This window comes from Symphalangus syndactylus, chromosome X, assembly GCF_028878055.3.
Source record: "Symphalangus syndactylus isolate Jambi chromosome X, NHGRI_mSymSyn1-v2.1_pri, whole genome shotgun sequence".
NCBI lineage: Eukaryota > Metazoa > Chordata > Mammalia > Primates > Hylobatidae > Symphalangus > Symphalangus syndactylus.
The window spans coordinates 15,032,673-15,040,053 of record NC_072447.2 but is presented as its reverse complement, the minus strand read 5'-3'; positions in this window follow the sequence as shown (position 1 = coordinate 15,040,053).

Here is a 7,381-nt window from a genome sequence, read left to right as displayed (position 1 = left end):
TGTATTTTTAGTACAGATGGGGTTTCACTATGTTGGCCAGGCTGGTCTCAAACTCCTGACCTCAGGTGATCCACCTGCCTTGGCCTTCCAAAATGCTGGGATTACAGGCGTGAGCCACTGTGCCTGGCTGTCTTTTTTTTCCCCCCGAATGTTGAGGTTTTGCGGAATCTCTCTTACCTACATGAGTGTGTGTAGCTGCTGTGTTGCAGCCATATCCCTGTGTGGTGCTGAGTCCGTGAGCTCAGTGCATCTGTCTGGTGACACCCTGGTTTGTATTCTACCCTCCGTGTGCTGGAAGATAAGTATATCGAGTTATAAGCCCTAAGTGTATGGAGTTATAAGCTGCAAGTGTATCCAGTTATAAGCCCCAAGTGTATCGAATTATAAGCCTCTCCATGCAAATAAGAAGTGAAGTAAGGGCCAGGCGCGGTGGCTCAAGCCTGTAATCCCAGCACTATGGGAAGCCGAGGTGGGCGGATCACGAGGTCAGGAGTTCGAGACCATCCTGGCCAACATAGTGAAACCCCGTCTCTACTAAAAATACAAAAAAATTAGCCGGGTGTGGTGGCAGGCGCCTGTAGTCCCAGCTACTCCGGAGGCTGAGGCAGGAGAATTGCTTGAACCCGGGAGGTGGAGGTTGCAGTGAGCTGAGATCACACCACTGCATTCCAGCCTGGGAGACACAGAGAGATGCTGTCTCAAAAATAATAATAATAATATTAATAATAATAATAGTTAGCCAGGCATGACGGCAGGTGCCTGATACTCGGGAGGCTGAGGCAGGAAAATCAACTGAACCTCAGAGGAGGAGGTTGCAATGAGCTGAGATCACACCACTGCACTCCAGTCTGGGCAATAGAGTGACATTCTGTCTCAAAAAAAAAAAAAAAAAATCGGAAAATGACTCAAACAGATACTTGTCCACAAAGTTCTTAAAAGCATTATTCACAATAGCTTAAAAAAAAAAACAAACATCCATCAACAGAAGAATCAACAAACTGATTGTATTCCATTTGTACTATGAAATATTATTTAGCCGTGAAAAAGAAGAAGGCTTGGTTAGATGTGGTGGCTCATGCCTATAATCCCAGCACTTTGGGAGGCTGCGGCAGGCAGATCACTGGAGGTCAGGAGTTCGAGACCAGCCTGATCAACATGGTGAAACCCCGTCTCTACTAAAAATACAAAATTAGCTTGGTGTGGCGGCACATGCCTGTAATCCCAGCTACTTGGGAGGCTGAGGCAGGAGAATCACTTGAACCCTGGAGGCGGAGGTTGCGGTGAGCCGAGATCGCGCCATTGCACTCCAGCCTGCTGGACAACAAGAGTGAAACTCCGTCTCAAAAAAATAAACAAATAAAAAAATAAAGAAAAAGAAAAAGGCTCTGATACATGCCACACTGTGGATGAAGCTTGAGTGTATCACGCTCAGTGAAATAAGCCAGACACACAAAAAACCACATAACGTAGGGTTCCATTTATAGAAAGAACCTTGAATAGGCAGATCCAGAGACACAGGAAGTAAAATTAGAGATTTCCAGGGGCTGGGGAGAGAGTTTCTGTTCAGGTGAAAAAGAAAAACTTTGGCTTTAGACAGTGGGGATGATGGCACAATAGTGTGAATATATTTTATTCTTTATTACTTTTTATTTTTTATTTTTTTGGAGATGGAGTCTTGCTCGGTCACCCAGGTTGGAGTGCAGTGGTGTGATCTGGGCTCACTGCAACCTCCGCCTCCCGGGTTCAAGCGATTCCCTTGCCTCAGCCTCCCGAGTAGCTGGGATGACAGGCACCTGCCACCATGCCTGGCTGTTTGTATTTTCAGTAGAGACGGGGTTTCACCATGTTGGCCAGGCTGGTCTCGAACTCCTGACCTCAGGTGATCCACCTGCCTCGGCCTCCCAAAGTGTTGGGATCATAGGCGTGAGATGTGAATATATTTCATGCGACTTAACTGTTCACCTTGAAATGGTCAAAGTGGCCATGTTTAGGTTCTATACAGTTTGCCACAATTTTAAAAGAGTCTGTGGCCGGGTGCTGTGGCTCAAGCCTGTAATCTCAGCACTTTGGGAGGCCAAGATGGGCAGATCACTTGAGGTCAGGAGTTCAAAACCAGCCTGGCCAGTATCACGAAACCCCGTCTCTACTAAAAACACAAAATTAGCCGGGCGTGGTGGTGTATGCCTGTAATCCCAGCTACTCGGGAGGCTGAGGCAGGTGAATTGCTTGAACCTGGGAGGTGGAGGTTGCAGTGAGCGGAGATCACGCCATTGCACTCCAGCCTGGGTGACAAAGCAAGACTCCATCTCAAAAAAAAAAAAAAAAAAAAAGGGCCGGATGCGGTGGCTCATGCCTGTCATCCCAGCACTTTGGGAGGCCGAGGCAGGCGGATCACGAGGTCAGGAGATCGAGACCATCCTGGCTAATGCGGTGAAACCCCATCTGTACTAAAAATATAAAAAGATAGCTGGGTGTGGTGGCGCCTGCCTATAATCCCAGCTACTCGGGAGGCTGAGGCAGGTGAATTGCTTGAACCTGGGAGGTGGAGGTTGCAGTGAGCCGAGATCGCGCCATTGCACTCCAGTCTGAGCCACAAAGCAAGACTCCATCTCAAAAAAAAAAAAAAAAAGTAGAAGAAGTCTGTGATCCACACTCATCAATACCCACACCCAGGTCCTGACAGTTGCCCCCAGTATTGCAGAATAGTGTAAGGCAAAGACTTTGGAAAGAAGAATGGTTTTGACATACTTTGATTTGCAGATGTGAGTGTGGGAGGGTGTTGTGGCATAATGGCAGGTGCTTTGTCCCGCCTCCTGATGTCATGCAGAAAGTCCTCCGTGAATACCATAGCTTCTAGGTCACCACCCCACGCTTCTCCTGCAGCCAAACGTGCCACTGACATCCACAGCTCAGTTCGAATCACGCTCCATCCGTCATCAGCAAACGCGTTCCCCTGAAGCGCGGCGCCCTCATCCCTCCCTCCTGCACTCCAGTCCATTATCTTCACTCCTCGTGTCTCAAAATATCTTTTTAATTGCTTATCAAATAGATAGTTATTGTATCATAAAATCTTCAAAGCCATCCCCCAGTCCCATTGAGTTGCACAGATGAACTCTTAGATGATGATATATCACAATGGATTATGCTAATCGGCTTGTTAATAGCTGCAATGCCGTTTCCCCCTAAGACAATTAACAACCCACCAGCCTCCTCGGATGGACTTCAGCGTGTTTTATATGGCACAGGACCAGCAGCCGTCATGACAGGGCCTGTAAATCATGGCAGACACCCTGAAAACTCAAGAAATACTCAGTTAAATTATTTATACATTAATCAAAAATACAGTGGTTAAACAATATCATTACTTCAACAGTAATTGTTTTATGGATTTGTGATGAATGACGGTTCTGACTACCAAAGGACCCTGCGTTTTCCCCATCCTATTATTTCCTTCCCCCTGTGAAAGCCGGATTCTTCGGCCAGACGGCATGACTGACCACAGCTTGGAAGGGAGGGAGAGCCTGGGACCGTCCCTTTGTGTAAATTTTAGCATAAAAATACAGCTCGCCCTTTGTGAACAGTGGGGATCTCCTCTGGGTGAGATTTCATATGTGTGTAGCTCAGAGTTCAATCCAGTTTATGCAACACCTTTTCCCAAAGGGTTGCTAGTGATTTTACATCGTCTATCTATCCAGTGTTTGTCTATCTTCTATCTACCTAAGTGTGTATCTATTACCATCATCTATGTATCTACATATCTATCTATCATCTTCTACCTAAATATGTATCTATTATCATCATCTATCTGTCTGTCTATCTATCTATCCATTCATCCATTCACCCACCCATCCATCCGTCTATCCATCCATCCACCCACCCACCCACCCACCTATCTACCTACCTATCTGTCATTTATCTACCTATTATGTATCTATACCTGTCCATCTGCCTGTCTATCTATCTATCTATCTATCATCTATCTATCTATCTATCTATCTATATATCTATCTATCTATCTACCTAAGTATGTATCTATTACCGTCATCTATCTATTTATGTATGTATGTATGTATGTAGGGATCTATCTATCTATCTATCTATCTATGATCTTCTATCTACCTAAGTATGTATCTATTACCATCATCTATCTGTCTATCTATCTATCTATCATCTATCTTCTATATAGCTAAGTATGTATCTATTACCATCATCTCTCTGTCTGTCTATCTATCTATCTATCTATCTATCTATCTATCTATCTATCTATCATCTAGCTATCCATTCATCCATTCACCCACCCATCCATCCACCCACCCAACTATCTATCTACCTATCTGTCATCTATCTACCTATTATCTATCTATACCTGTCCATCTGTCTGTCTATCTATGTATCTATCTATCTATATATCTATCTATCTATCCATCTATCTATCTATCTATCCATCCATCCATCCATCCTATCAGTTCTGTCTCTCTAGAGAACCCTAAATAATACACCCAGCTTTCCTGGAAGCTTCCCATGTTCTTCTTCCACAATCTTGTGGGTCTCAAGTCAAAGATAATTTAAATATACAGAGGCAGTCCAAAATGGAAGACTGCCCTGTTTATCCTCACAATTTACTCTGCCACAAGGATCAGGTGGTTTGGGGAAGCAATGGATGGACAGCCTCCTATCCATTGCTTTGGTAAGAAAGGGTTTCTTGTGCTAGGATGCTAGGGATGGCTGACCATGGCATTTAGCACTGGAGGCATGACAGCTACAGCCACATTGATTGCTCATGTCTACACACAGATGGGGGAAGAGGACCCCCCACAGCATGCAACAGCATGTGAAGTTGCATTCTAGTACAATGAACCATCAGATGCCATGAAACGCAGGCTTTGTCGTAGCAAGTGGGTGAGGTGGCTCCTGGTTCCTGCAGAAGAAGGTGATGGGCTTTTCTGGACAATTCCATAGGTTGGCAGGGAACTGAAACCTCTACTTAGGGATGAGCAGAAACGGTCCCTGGTCCCCTTGCTAAGGAGGTCGATTTGTCTAGAGTATCTTTTTTGTTTGTTTTTGTTTTTTTGAGACTGAGTCTCGCTCTGTCGCCCAGGCTGGAGTGCAGTGGTGCAATCTTGGCTCACTGCAAGCTCCGCCTCCTGGGTTCAGGCCATTCTTCTGCCTCAGCCTCCCGAGTAGCTGGGACTACAGGCACCTGCCACCATGCCCGGCTAATTTTTTTTATATTTTTAGTAGAGACGGGGTTTTACCGTGTTAGCCAGGATGGTGTCAATCTCCTGACCTCGTGATCCGCCTGCCTCGGCCTCCCAAAGTGCTGGGGTTACAGGCATGAGCCACCGCACCCGGCCAGTGGCTAGAGAATCTTATCCGTGGGAGCAGAGTGTGGGGGAGACTTGCGGCTATGCTGTGAGGAGTGGGTTTCCAGTAGCTGGAGAGAAAGCAGTCTAAGGGCAGAGATGGCCACCTGTCAGTACCATGGCCTTCAAGGGGAGGGTGAGGCCAGCTCCTGCCATCCCTGTAGGGAGTGATCCTGAGGTGCCAGCTATCAGACTGAAGGTGGCGTCTCCATTCCTGCCATCTTCCTGGGGCTTCCTATTGACCAAATCCAGGGACACAGGAGTCCCACGCACCCTTACCCTATAAGTCAGCCTCCAGCCACTGAGCAGGACTGGGAAGCTGACCGTGGCTGTGCAGGAGTCCCAGCAGGACTGGAAGGCGCCCCAGACACTGAGCAGCGTGTTAAGCTGATTGATCAAGGACTGATTGATTGATGGATGATTGATTATGGGACAGTGGTACTGGTGATGCAGAGAAGAAAAATGCTTCTGTGTATGATCCTACAGTGGTGGTTCCATGGGATTGGACACCCGTCCAAACCCATAAGATGTACAATGCCAACAGTGATCTCACTGTCAACTATCACCTTTAGTGAATAATAATCAATATGGGCAGGCCGGGCGCGGTGACTCACGCCTGTAATCCCAGCACTTTGGGAGGCTGAGGCAGGTGGATCACGAGGTCAGGAGATCGAGACCATCCTGGCTAACACGGTGAGACCCCGTCACTATTAAAAATACAAAAAATTAGCCAGGCGTGGTGGTGGACGCCTGTAATCACAGCTACTCAGGAGGCTGAGGCAGGAGAATGGCGTGAACCCGGGAGGCGGAGCTTGCAGTGAGCCAATATAGCACCACTGCACTCCGGCCTGGGCGACAGAGTGAGACTCCTTCTCAAAAAAAAAAAAAAAAAAAATCAATATGGGTTTATCAACTCTAATAAATGTCCTCTCTGAATTCAAGATGCTAATAATAGTAGAAACTGCTGGGAGGAGAATGAAGGGGATATATGGGAATTCTTTATTTTCTGCCCTATTTTCTGCTCTCCTTTCTCTGAAACGAAAACTGCTTTGAGAAAACAAATCTATGCATTAAACACCACAGTCAGCCCCCTTAGAGGACCTATGATCTGTTGCAGAAGCTGAGGACAGAGCAATGACAATATAGCATAATTTAACACCTGTTTGATGGAAACAGTCAAGGTTCAGAGAAGCCGTGGAGATAGCTGAAGCTCCAACAGGTGTCAGGAAGAATTTCCCTCCAGAGCTGCCCTGGGGTGATGGCATGTTTTCAGTTAAGAGAAATCAGCCAACACATCTCAGAGAAAAGAATGATGACTGGCCAGCACCCAGCATGGCAGGTGCCATCTTGTGACTGTCTTCCCAGAAGGATAGCTGGAGACAGCTCCCGTCCCTCGGTAGCCCGCGTTTGGTGTCATGCCTCGAGGTTCAGCTCCCCACGCCTGAATATGTAAGGTGCTTCCTGCTGAGGGGCTTCGCAGACTACCGCTGACCAGGATCAGCAATTTGTACACCCCAGCAGTAGACTTGAGGAGCGTAGATCAAATTGAGAAAGAGGCTTAGATGAGAGGAGAAATTCTCCAAAGATCACAGCTCCCTCTTCATCATTGTAATAATATGGCAGTCCTCACCTTCAAAGCGCTGTACAGACGCTGACTGATCAATTAAACATGCTCTTATCTTTTCTGATTGCCGTCCTGCTAGGCAGGTCAAACAGGCAGGGCCGCGTTCCACTGCAATGAACAGTCTTTAAAGGAAAGGCAGACGTGGATATATTCTGAATTTCCTCCTCTAAAAGCGATATCAGCACAGTGAATTCTGTCTCTTAAAAGAAGGAGATTCTGTATTGAGGTTTGCTGTTGTTTTATCGTTTTATTTTTTTTTCCTTTTCGGATAAACTGAGATGAATTTTGGAGAAACGTATTCCCAGTACAGGGCTTGAGATCCAAGAAGACAATAGGTTACTTTTTTTTTTTTTTTGCTTTTTTTTTTTAAATGTAATACCTCTGAGTCTCCTTT